Source organism: Elephantulus edwardii, unplaced genomic scaffold (genome assembly GCF_000299155.1).
Source record: "Elephantulus edwardii isolate Elephantulus edwardi_28Jun2011 unplaced genomic scaffold, EleEdw1.0 scaffold00003, whole genome shotgun sequence".
In the NCBI taxonomy this organism is placed as follows: domain Eukaryota; kingdom Metazoa; phylum Chordata; class Mammalia; order Macroscelidea; family Macroscelididae; genus Elephantulus; species Elephantulus edwardii.
In genome coordinates, this window is record NW_006399753.1 from 10,878,056 (window position 1) to 10,891,768 (window position 13,713).

The following is a 13,713-nucleotide window of genomic DNA, read 5'->3' on the forward strand; positions in this document are numbered from 1 at the left end:
AGAAAGAAAGAAAGAGAAAGAAGAAGAAAGAAAGAAAGAAAGAAAGAAAGAAAGAAAGAAAGAAAGAAAGAAAGAAAGAAAGAAAGAAAGAGAAAGAAAGAGAAGAAAGAGAGAGAAGAGTTTTAAGTAGATGTCTGACAAAGCTCTCTGACTTGCTTAGTCTGGATTCTACACTCACTCGTCACCTCTGGTTCTTGGACTTGAACTACCTATATTACCCTCTGACTTTAGATTCATTAGCTTCATGTCTCAAGAGAGGCCTCTCTCTCTCTGAGATCTGACCCATGGACCTAACTTGCCAAACTCTACGAACACACATGCTGTTTCTTTGAGAGAAATACAAACATAAATGTATATCTATGCTGTTGGGTGTCGGTGAGTCAGAACTAACAGTCAATTGCACGGGAGAAGAGTGTCCAATCTTCACACACACACACACACGCCTGCAGTATGACTCCATCAGCTGTTACATGACAGCAGGATAGGCAATCTCCTCCCATGTGCTTTACTGCTTCTGAAAACTGGCTGGAGGGTCAGCTATGCACTGATTCCGACATGATGGCACATAACAATAACCATATACATACATACACTTAGTTGGTTTTGCTTCTCTAGGGAACCCAGCCTAGGACTCTCATTTGTAAAGAAGGAATTTTAAAAAATTATCTAATTACCGTGAATTTGTGATGTCATACTCGAAGAGCCCTCACCACAAAGGTTGCTTACCGTGGAACAAAGCAAGAGCCCAGGACTCGGAGGGTCTGGACCACAAGCCAGGACGCCTAGAAACTCCAGCAGAAGAGTAAAGAGCAGAGCTGGAGCTCTGGTGTGGATGGGGGCATGGAGGGGCTTGGGAAGCGAGGAGAGAAAACAAGGGGAGATCTGGAGCTTGGCAGGGCGGGGAAAGGGAGCAGAGTTACAGTCAGTTCAGGGCCACACATTCACATTTTTCTGCTGTGAGTAAGTATAAAATCATTTCACAAATAATTTTTATTGGTAATTCTCATAATATCAAAATTAATCCTTTTAAAATGAGCAATTCATTGGCATTAAATATATTCCCAATGTTGTGCAATTGCCACTTTATTCCAATACATTCCCATAACCTTAAAAGAAAACCCCGGGCCCACGAAGCAGTTCCTTCGCCTCCCCAAGCCCTACTTAACTAAATTCTGTCTCTAGCAATAATTGACTTTCCCATTATTTTGGAGGTTTTTACTCACCTATTCTTGTTTCACATAAGTACAGTCACATAACACGTGGCCTTTAGCGTCCAACAGACTCAGCACAATGTTTTTGTGGCTCTTCCATGTTGTAGGATGCCATTTTAAGGATGAATAATAAATACTACACTGTATCAGTACGACACGATTTATTTATCCACTCTCCTGCTCATGGGCATTTGGGTTCTTTTCATCTTTTGACTCTCGTTGTGGTTCCTGAGAGATCTTTCTAGAACCCTTAGGAACTCCACTGGAGTGGGGGAGGAATGGCTGGAAAAATGGAAGATTTGGAATCAGGAAAATCTTCAGTTTCCTCATCCTGGTGGCGGTGGGGTGTGGAGGTGGTGAGGTGATAAAACGTACTTCTTCTCTGGTGACTTAGTGCTAAGGAATTACACTGTCAACGCACAGGTTCGTGGTTCGAATCCACCAGCTGCTTTGCAGGAGGAGAAAGACGAGCAATCAACCCCCGTGCAATTTACAGCCTCAAAACCCACTGGAGGGTCAGCTAGGGGTCAGGTCTGACTTTACGGTACACAACAACAATGAGAATGAGGGGAGCTCTGGTGGCTTAGTGGCAAGAAGCTGCACTGCAATCCCAGAGATATGTGGTTCGAATCCACCAGGTGCTTTGCCGGAGAAGGAGGGGCCATTTCCTCCTGTACCTGTCATATCCAATTTGACGGTACACGCAGAGAAAATAATAAAATTTTAAAAAATATATTTAAAAAATGAGAATGAAAATAAGATGACAAAACGTTCACCCCAACATCTGGTCTGTCTCAAGTACTCGGAGAATGTTAGTGCTCTTCAAACAGCAGGCAGTAGAGCTGAATTCTAGCACAGAGTGGGTTTAACTATGTGTTGAATGAAGCCCATAAGGAGAATCCAAAGGAGGTGGATTGTGGAGGGGAAGGGACGGACAGATGACACTATTCCAGGGCTTTGAATCAATTCAAGTTAGTCCAGGCATGGCCAGCGCATCAGAGCAGACCTGAATCTTCAGAGCAATAGCTACCACCGGAGGAAAGCTGTGACAGCGTCCACACTGGAACCTGGTACGGTTGCTTCCAGATCTACTGGTCCAGGATTTGCTTACTATACAAAGAGCATACAGAGCCCACCACCCTTGTCCTCTTAACAGGGAGCTTGGGCTTCCAGCAGGGCCTCCACCTGTTAGCACCCCGTTCTGGTCCCTGTTCCAGTTCACCCCCACTTCATAGACTCTTCTGGCTTCAATGCTTTCACTTCCTCAACCCTGACTGAACTTGCTCGATCCGGTTTGAGGCTCTGAAATAGACACAGTGTCGTCATTCTGTTTACTGTGTAGAACTCAATCCCATTGCTGAGGTCTGAGTCCACATCCACTGCCTTCTGGAGCTGATCCCAATTCACAGTGACCCTTTACCCTGTTTCTCAGGCTACAAATCATTAACAGGAGCTGACTGTCCATCTTTCTCCTTCGGAGCAGCTGATAGATTCAAACTGTTAGCCTTTGGGCTACCAGCTCCAAACCCTATGCACCACGCCACCAAGGGCCTTGGTGAGACCTTAGAGGGTCAGTAAATAATGCCCCTTTCCTCTCTACCTGAGTGGAGAGTTGCACACTGAGAAATGGAGACAGAATGTCATCCTTCAAAGAAATGATTTTTTCAAAAAATAACATCTTATGAATAATATATAATTATTGTAATTTTTTAAAACTTCTGGTCAAAAGTATCTGCTAATACTCTGTCCTCTTTCCTGCATAAAGATTATTAGCAGCACCCTGGAAATCCACTCTATACATAAGTAAAGTGATGCACAGATAGAAATAATGATTTCCGCCCCATTCAGGATAAAGCCCGAGACAGATACCATATTCAGAGAAAATGGCAAATTGAATCAGAAAGTTAGCTCTCAGCTTTAGAAAAAGATGAGATTCACCTGCTTGTCTGTTTTTAGCATTTGCCCTCCAGGAAAAACTTGTTCAACTTACAGCTGAAAAAAATGGCTTCATGTTTTCTAGAAATACTACTCCTGGGTGTCACCAATCTTTTTCTAACTGAATCATAGCTGCAATCTAATGGAAGGCTGGAAGGCTGGGGTGACTGAGGGGGCAATGGATTGGGAGTTTAACATAAAGTGTAATTTCTCAATGACTTAAAAGGCAAACTACAATTTGCTGTTTACAGATAAATGTCTTGAAGGTGTTTAGTTTTGTTAAAATCTTTTGTTAGTGGTGGCGTTGTAAAAAATATATATAGCATGCATTTTTCAATGTATCATTTTTCATGTGTATAATTAATCTGTCAATATAGAGTCATTAATCATCACGTGTGCGCATGATTTGTATCTGTTGTCAAATATCCATCACCAGAAATATGCATGCCTTCTAAGCAGTGACTTGTTAGGCCTTTTTGTTGCTGTTGTAATGGTTTCCCAGGATTTTAGAAGATCATGATTTATTTCTGACATTAGTACAATAACAATCTTTCTTTGTTTAAATAGCTTTCCCTTTTGGGTCTTAATCTTTGAATCCTAAGAAATAAAGACCAAAAAGGCAAAGTTATGAATTTAATTGTGTCTTCCCAAAACTGAAAGTGTTACATTTGCAAAGTCTGGTGTCAAGAACCTCTCCAAAATACAAAGGAGCAATGATGTCAGTTTAAAGACTAAGGTGTGCCTAAATCAAGTCATGGTCTTTTCAGTCACCAGCTATGCATTTGAAATATGCGTATGAATATGCAATGAATAAAGATTCAGAAATAGAATTGATGCCTTTGAGTTGTGATGTTGAAGAAGAGTACTGAATATCCCATAGATCAATCTGCCAGTCGTGTCTTAGGAGATAAGTGGGCAATTTCCTCCTGTATGATTCACAGTCTCTGGAAGACTTGTTGGGGGGTCAGCTATGAGTTGAACCTGATGTGAAAATAATGAGCTTGAGTTGTGCCCTTTTGATTCTTTAAAAGAATGTGTTGTCCATGAGAATGTGCTGAATGAGGTGGCCTGAATTCCCTCCTCTCATGTCCTTGTTGAAGGCCAACTGCTCTATGAACAACCTGGAGGAGAGCAAGCAACCAGCAGCAGCAGCAGAGGGAATCCTTTCTGCTGGCCTGGAGGGTGACCACAGAGTACGAGGGAGTCCATCTGAAGTCAAGACAACCGTCCAGCTGATTCCTGCCGAACTGCTGGTCCACCGTTAAGAGATGAAAGAATGAGTTTTCCTCAGGATGTTATAACAAAGTGCCATAAACTCAGAGACTTCTTTTTAAAAAAATGTTAATTCAGGTCTTTTATTAATTCCTAATTACTTGTCCTCTGGTTTGTTGAAGCAATAGGTCAGACAGCACTTGCCACAGTAGTGTCTGTCAAAGTGGCTGGCCATAGAAACGCCAGCACCACATTCAAGTGAAGGACACTCCCAACGAAGGCTACTAATTTTTCCATTCTCATCCACCTTATAGTATTTCAGAACATCCAGTTTAACCTTCTTTCTCTTATGCTTATTCTTCTAGGAAGTGGAGTAAGACTTCTTCTTCCTTTTCTTAGCACCACCACGAAGTCTCAATACAAGGTGAAGAGTGGACTTCTTCTGGTTGTTGTAGTCAGACAGGGTTCGCCCATCTTCCAGCTGCTTTCCAGCAAAGATGAGTCTTTGCTGATCAGGAGGAAATCCTTCCTTATCCTGGATCTTGGCCTTGACATTCTTGATTGTGTCCGAGGGTTCAACCTCAAGCATGATGGTCTTCCCCGTGAGGGTTTTTATGAAAATCTCCATCTTGGTGGTGGTACCACCATGGATGGTGGATCGGAAAGGGAAGCTCAGAGACTTCTAAGAGGAACTTGGGGTCTCACAGTTCTGAAGACTAGTCGTCATAACGTTGGGTGTCAGTAGGACGGTGTATTCTTTACTGGCTCTTGGGAAAGATTCTGTTTTGTTTCTCTCAGCTTTGAGTCGCCTGAGCATTCCTCAGCTTGAATTTGCAACATAGCTATCTTCCTTCTGAAAAATAGAGCATTGGTGAAATAAAGAAAGACCCTCGAAGAAATGGATGGATTCACACAGTGACTCCAGCAGTGAGCCTGGGGACAGCAGAGACTTTAATGATGATGATAGATTGAGTAGGGTGGTGATCTTTTGTGGATAGAATTGCTATCAGTTGAAGTTCATTCAATGGTATTTAACAACAAAAACAAGTGTTAGAGGGCAGTTGCTAGGAGCCATAATTAACCAGATAGTCCCTAAACAACAACAGCAACTCATTACAAATTGCCCTACTCTGGAATGACTTTATATTAATGCATGAATCTTCAAAGACCACAATCAAGGTCAAGATACCAGCGGGTTAGAACTTCAACCTCTTTTGGGGAAACAATTTAAACCATGTAGAAGTTTTGTTATACCGTAAAAGTTGACTGTAAACTCCTATGGGCCACAGGCCCTTTGCCCATGCTCTTTCCTCACTCTTTGCCAAGCTAACTCTTGGTCATCTCAGTTCAGAAGAGTCTTTGCTGATCATGACTACATTGAACCCATCATTTTCAAAGCTCATTGCAGATTGTATTTCTCTGGAGGCTCTAACAGTTGCTATGATTTTAATATGCTAATATAAATATAAATATGCTTCATGCATCTAGAAATAGTATTTCTTTTGATCGTCATTACATTCTAGCACCTGGTAGTACAATAGTTAGGACCATGGGTGTTAGATGAAAGGATGATGGTTTGAAGCCATCCTGTGGCTCTGTGGACACGGTAATTGGCTTCTGTAAAGATTCCTCTCTCATCTTATTGTCATTGAATTGGAACCGACGTGTAGCCAACCCTTCAGTAGATGTCTGGAGCTACAAATAGCACTGAAGGAGCTGCCCATCTTTCTTCCTTGGGGACTCTGGTGGATCCAACTGCCAGACACACTGCCTTTGGGTTACTAGCACAATTCCCTAGAGACAGGCCACCCGAGCTCCCTCCGGTAACAACTAACCCTCAAGAAAACCCTCTGAGCTAGTTTTACTGTGTTGTATGAGACCACTGTGAGCTGAAACTGACTCAGTGACCCCAAAGATAGTACAGTTCCGAGCACATAGTAGGTGCTCAAGGAAGACTGGCTGAATGCAAGGCTTTATTAGGAGCTCTGTTGTCCTACTGGCAAGAGGCTATGCTGTAATCCCGAAGAGATGCAGTTCGAGGCCACCAGCTGCTCACGGGAGAAGGATGGGCAATCTCCTCCCATTGATTAACTGCCTCTGAAAACCCACTGGCGGGTCAGCTATGGGTTCAGACTCACCGGTACACAACAATAACACAAGGCTATATAGATTAAACACTAAATCAGCCAATGTAAGAGGATTATAGTCTTTCAAGGATTGTAGAATGTTAGTTTCTAATTGTCAGTAGTAGTATTCTGTGGTGGCAACAGCTGGTTTTGGGGGGAGTCCTCTCTCACGTTCTCCTCCCCCTGAAATGGCCCCCGGCAGTTTCCTGTCAGCTCCCCTCCCCTGACTGGGGCTGGGTAAGCAATTTATTGGCTGGAAGTCTTGCCTCCGGTTAGAACGTGGATATGTAAATATTTCTGTAGCTCCAACCTCCCAAGCAAAGCTCCAGGCCGCTTCACTGCAGAACGTGGTGGCAATAGGACCAGCACTGAGTTCAACTGGGGGCTAGTTACAAAGCTGGAGAGGCGGAATGTTTTCTGGAAGACAAGGTCAGGCCAGGGAACTGCTACTCCACCACGTAAATCTATGGGACAGCCGCACCAAGAAGTCCTTAGACGTGGAGTCAGGGAACGCCAGGCCTTATTTTGGTCACTGGACTCACCTTGTAGTTGGTGAACCCGACAGAACTTGTGAGTTGCTCCGAAGCAGATCCTCTGTGCACAGCTCTTCTCAGCCTCAGTTTCCTCAGCTATAAAACAGATGTGACAGCTCAACATGCTACAAGTCAAACACAGAACCCTCAGAAATGCATCACCAGCTGCCGTCAAGTCAAGCCCAACAGAGAGAGTAGAACTGAGCTCCGTGGCTAAGCCTTCAGGAAATTGTTAAACCTTTCATCTGTGAATGAACTTGAACCTGTACTGTTTTAATTAGCAGCCACATTCACTGTTTGCACAATCCAGAAACTCCCCGTATTAATAATTCATTGTCTTCAACTAGGAATGGCTCAGAGCTGACCCTCAACTGAGTTTCCAAGGCTGTAAATCTCAGGGAAGAGCTTACCCATCTGTCTCCAGCAGAGCTGCTGGTGGGTTCAGGTCAAAAGAAAGATGTGGCCTTTGGTTTAGCAGTACCATGTCCTACAGACCAGGCCTCCTACCTGACTAAGTCCTACAGACCAGGACACCTGACTAAGTCCTACAGACCAGGCCACCTACCTGACTAAGTCCTACAGTCCAGGCCTCCTGACCAAGTCCTACAGTCCAGGCCTCCTGACTAAATCCTACAGACCAGGCCACCTGACTGACTTTAAAGGCTTATTCGTGGGTAAAATGAGATAATAATCAGAAAGTGCTTCCAGCAGTGCCAAGCTGAAAGTGAGGATTCAGTATATTTACTCTGTTATTTGTAACTGTCATCTGCATTACTGTAATTAACACACAGTCGTTTCCACCCTGGACAACTTCCAGCTAGAGCAGCCGCTCTGAGCTCTTCCTCGCCCATTCTTTGTTACTCAGAAACAGAACCGTTTTCTCACGCAGCTGATGAGTGATGGTGTTGACACAACTTGATATTCGGAGACTCCCTGTGCCAGGCCCCCTGGGAGGTGCTAGAAGGATTGGCTTAGTCCCCTGGTGCTACTCTAACAGAGGCACCACCGGCACACAGACATGGACTTCCTCCTGGCAGGGAAGCTTGTTGTGGTTGGGTACTGTCATGTGAGTTCTGACTCACAGCGATCCTCTGCACAGCAGAACTAGACACTGCCTGCTTCTGAACCATCCTCATAACCAAAGCCTGGTCCCTCTCTGGGAACTGGACATCATGCTATGTCCAAGGTCAGCCAGACAAAGTCTTGTCATTGCCACTTCAAAGCAGCATTCCGGCTGCACATTGCTGAAGACAGACGTGTTCATTCTTCTGAACATTCAGGGTGTGTTTAATATTTTTCACCACCACTGTAAGCCGAAGGCATTAGTTCTCAATGCAGGCTCCAAATCTACATTCAGGGCACTGGCTGCGAGGGGAAGGTTTCCTTTTCCTGATGGCTCCGGATAAACTGTCGCGTTTCAGCTTCTGCTCCTTGGTGATCTCGACGCGGCGTCAGGCTCCCCCACTTTGGCCTCACTTGTTTTGTGCCTAAGCTGCTGCTCTCATATCTCAGAAGCAATTGATTCAAGACACACTCAGTATGGATGGAGTCTCACAAACATAATAATAGTTCCCAGGTAGGATTGTATTTACATGTGTGAGGGTTAGGAGAGGCGCCCTGGAGCGGTGGTTACCTGCTTAGTTGCTAAAGGAAAGATTGGTGGTCAGAATCTGCCAGGTGCGCCACAAGAGAAAGGTGTAGTGGTCTGATTCCATAAAGACTGGCAGCTTTGGAAACCGCACAGGAATCCCACTCTGTCCTGTAGGGTCACTAGGGCTCAGTCGCTGCTGAGACAGAGGTCACAACTCTGGACTGATTTGAATCCACCAGCAGCTCCACAGGAGAAAGATGGGCAACGGGTTTGATTATGTTTTAGGGGGAGATGAGGTTCATATTTAAAACATTTTAGGGAGTTGCAGCTCCATCATAGGAGAAGCAGATAAGGGATCCTTGCCTTTGGTGGTGAGGGGAGAAGCGGGTGCACTGTAGAAGTCCACACAACACACAACACGGACCCCAGAAAGCTACAGGCACTTAGATGGTGGCTCTGCCCTTCCCAAAGGTCAGAGAGCCTTGCTCAGGGCTGCTGGGGCTCCAGGACAGAGAAGAGGGTGAAGCCCCGTAAATTGCACACAAAACACGAGAGGATCTTCCTTCCTTAAGGGATTGTTGTATTTGACCCATCTGTCTGACCCTTTACCATGAAGGTCCATTATAACTGGAAATGAAGCTTTTAAAATTAATAACCAATGAACAGAAAGCGCGGTCATCAATACTCAGCATCTCCGGAGGAAATGACACGCTGTGTTCATCTTACATTGCCCTTTTATTATGTGGGTTAAAATACCAGTTGCATACAGCTGACTATTGTAACTACTGTCAATAAGTCACACACCTATGAAAATTGGAACCAGCCAAAGTTGTACGACAGATGTGTTTACAACAAGTAACAAAAGGAGTAACTGCTAAAGTGGTTTCAATAGAACCAAACACAGCGTGGGCTTTGGTTCCTTGGTTCGAACATCTTGGGACATGATTTCATGAGCTATCCCAGTTAATAGGCCTAATAACTTGGTAAACATTTTTGTTCTGTCTTCTAATTCATTGCGTAGTTATTAGTGTTGTTAAATGCTGTCGAGTATCACTCATAGTGACCCTATGAACAACAGATCTGAACCCTGAGCTATCCTGTGTCATCCTCGTAATTTCTGACACACTCAGGCTCAGTGCTCCAGTCACTTGATTAGTCCATCTGGTTGAGGGTGTTCCTCCCTTACACTGACCTTCCACCTTTCCAAGCGTAATGTCCTTCTCTAAGAAATAGGCTTGCCTAGCAACATGCTCAATGCACGTGAGACAAAGCTTTGCCGTCTTTTCATCCAAAGAGCATTCTGCCTGCACTTTCTCCAAGACATATCTGTCCTTTTGGCCGCCCATGGGATATTCAGTCCTCTTCTCCAACACCACAACTCAAAGGCATCAATTCTTCTCCTGTCAGTCTTATTCTTTGACCAGCTCTCAGATGCATAATAAGTGAGTGAAAAAACCATGGCCTGAATTAGGCACAACTTTGTCTTCAAACTAACATCATTGTTCTTCGGTATTTTTCAGAGGAGCCTAACAGCAGACTTGTCCAATGAAATGTCTCCTGAGCTCCTGACTGTTAGTACAAAGTGTGTGTATTAGAATCTTAAAAACTGGCAACTAAGGTGATACGGGATTTCTATATTCGCCTTTTTTGAGGAAACATAAAACCCATAGGGAAAAAAATTGCAATTAAAACAAAATCTTGCAGGCAGTCATTCAAAACAAGACAGTCTGTCTCTCTGTTCTCGTGTGACTTACTGCCTCTGAAAACCCACAGAGAGTCAGCTATGCATCGGTTCCAAATTGAAAACACACAACAACTTCTCCTAGAACAACAGAGGAAAAAGAGTCAGGAATAAGAGGGAGTTACCTAACTTGCGGCTGATTGCCTCTGTGAACACCTGCCTCTATTGCCATGAGACCAGAAGTAGATGGTGTCCAGATACCGTTACTAAACACTTTGATCAAAGATTCATAGATGAATCCTGGTCACAAGGAGGGAAAATGCAGAACAGAATTTTAAATTGCTCTGGTAATCCAAAGGTTATGTTGTTGTTTTGTTTGCCAAAGATACTCAGTTTGAATCTACCAGCTGTTCCACAGGGGAGAAATGGGCACTCTCCTCTCCTGTGATTTAACTGCCTTTGGAAACCCTCCAGGGGGAAGGGTCAGCTATGGGTCAGTTCTGACTTGATGGTACACAACCTCAACGACACGAATCCTAGAAATTCTGGAGCCCTTGATGTTATATGACACCCTGACACGACTGCCCGAAGAGAACCTTTAAAGCTTAAATAAAAAATGCTCACTGAAGTCTTCCTAAAACCAAACAATAGTTTAGCTTAACTGTAAAAAAAAAATCCTGCCTGAACATTATACTTCTTTTAAGAATTTCCGATATAGGATCAGATTAACAATAGTAACTTGAAAGATTAGATTGTCACTCTTATGCAGGAATTTTATCTTAATGAAGGAGGAATATCTCATAAAGAAGTGTGAGAATGGTTGTGCAGTTTAGAGACATTTAAGCCGTCCATAAGCTATTCAGTACTCTTCTCCAATACCACAGCTCAATGTGCCTTTGTTATTGCAGCAGGACTTCTTACCGGTAGACCACCAGAGCTCATTAATCTTCCCTTCATTTTTTTATAATAGTTGTCTTTTACCAAAATTACTGGAGAAATCTGCAATTAGGGATCTCTCCAAATTATTGAGGAGTAATGATGTCAGTTTGAGGAATATGGTATGTCTAATTCAGGCCAAAGGCTTTCTCATAATTGCTATGCATCTGAGAGTTAGACAACGAATAAGGATTACAGAAAAAGAATTGATACCTTTGAGCTGTGGTGTTGGAGAAGAGTACTGAATAGCTTATGAACGGCCAAGAGAACAAACAGGTATGTCTTGGAGAGGGTGCAGCCAGAGTGATCTTTGGAGCCAAGAATGACAAGACTTCACCTCACATATTTTGGGCATCTTGCTAGGAGGGCCTATTCCTTGCAAAGTGACATGATGTTGGGGAAGGGTGGATGGTCGGTGAAGTAGAGGAAGACCCTTAACCAGGTGGACTGACATGTTGACTGCTGCAATGGGCTCTTGGATGTCAGGAAGTATGAAGATGGCATGGGATAGAACAGGGTTCAGATCTTTTGTTCATAGAGTTGCCGTGAGTTGTACTCAACTTGACAGCACCTAAGAACAACAATACCATAATTGTCCGTTTGTGATCTACTTATGTCATTCAGCATAATTTGTTCAAGATTTATCCATGCTTTGCAGTGTTTCATGAATTCTTTATTGGTTTCCATTGATGTATAATACTCCATTGTATGAATGTACCATTGCTTTTAAAACAGTAATGTTACAGGGATATGAGGAAAGATGATAAAGTAAGTGGGTCTTCACTGGGACAACTTTGCCCTTCGCCTACTGTAGTGGGCATTTGCCAATGCATTTCTGGTTGTTACAATTAAGGGTTTACCATTGGTATCTCTGGTGACTTAGTGGTAAGGAATTGCACTGTCAACACAAAGGTATAGGCTTCAAACCCACCGGCTACTCTGCGTGAGAAAGATAAGCCGTCTCCTCCTGCGTAATTAGCTCTGAAAACCCACTGGAGGGTCAACTATGGGTTGGTTCTGACTTGACGATACACAACAGTAACAACTGGTGTTTCGAGGGTAGAGGCCAGGGACGCTGCCAAGCCAGGGCTTGAATCCGCTCACTCTAGTCAGGCCCCCTCTGAGAATTGCTATTTTCTCTCTCTGAGCCTGCAGGGAGTTGCACTGCCCTCTGCTCTCCCCAAGGTGGCACCTCTGGTGGGTTAAGTACTCCAGTCCTGGGGAAAAAGGTGCCAGATCTCTTCCCCTGTGGTCTCCAGCCTCCGAAGCTGGAGGGCTCAGCGATGAGTCAGTTCTAACTCAACATGTGAGTGACTTCAGAAATGGAGAATCTGATTCTGATTCCGTTTATCTAAGATTATTGTTGGGTGACTTTGCCTTCATTCTGACTCACAGTGGACCTGCCTGGTCCTGCGCCACCCACACACTCTCTGCCATGCTAAGCCCATTGGGTGTCCCACTGAGTCAACCTCAGCTCCTGGAGAACCTTCCTATCCTCTGGGGACCCTCTACTTTTCCAAGTGCAAAAGCTCAGCAGGAGGTTGAACCCCAGGTCTAACCTCCTACAAAACAGAAGATGCATTTGGTGTTACTTTCTTAGGTGTCCCCTGCCCACCTGTGCTGTCCTCCCACCCCTACCAGTGACCAGCGAGGGGCCCAGCTCCAAAGCCCCAGGCTCTTCCCCACCAAGCACAGGCTGGCCCAGCACACAGCATAAACAGGAATTCATTATCATCCTTTTCAAAACCCACTCCTGCAGTGCTCTTTGTGACGGTTAAAAATACCACCCTCCTCCCCCTCACAGGTGAGCGCCATTGTCCCCTTCACGTCTTCCCACCCTCCCTCCAACCACCCATCACCCAGCTGGGGCTGGGGCTCTGTCCCACCTCACTACCCTACTTGGAGTTTCTTGCTGGAATTGTTCAAATAAGCATCTTCCTTGCTATCTCTTCCAGTCATAAGATTGAAGCTACTTTTTATTCATCCACATTTTATTTCCCACAGCATGACTTTCCTTGAGGACTCAAACTTCATGAACCCACTTGACTCCTGAGACAAAGGAGAGGCTATTTCTCTGGAAGGGCCAGCATGCTTAGGAAGGTGGTGAGTCAGCAAAAGGGGGACAGACCCCCAGCGAGGATTGACAGAGTGACAGCAGCAATGGGCTCGAAGGTGTCGGGAATGATGGGAGCAATGCAGGGAAGGACAGGGTTCAGATCTGTTGTTCGAATGGTGCCCATGAGTTGTACATGACTCAACAGCACAGAACAACAACAACAACTCCTAGTCCGTGAATCCAGGAGTAGACGGAGGGCAAGCTGGACTCCTTATGTCCACAGCTGTCCCTTGCTACCTCTTCCCAGCCTCAGGACCCATTCCATGAGTTAACCCAGCCCTTCTTCTCCGTGTCTCCTGCCCTTCTGGGCCCTTCCCATCAATCCTTAAAGATGCTCACCCCACCTATCTTTATCTTTAAAAGAAACCTCCC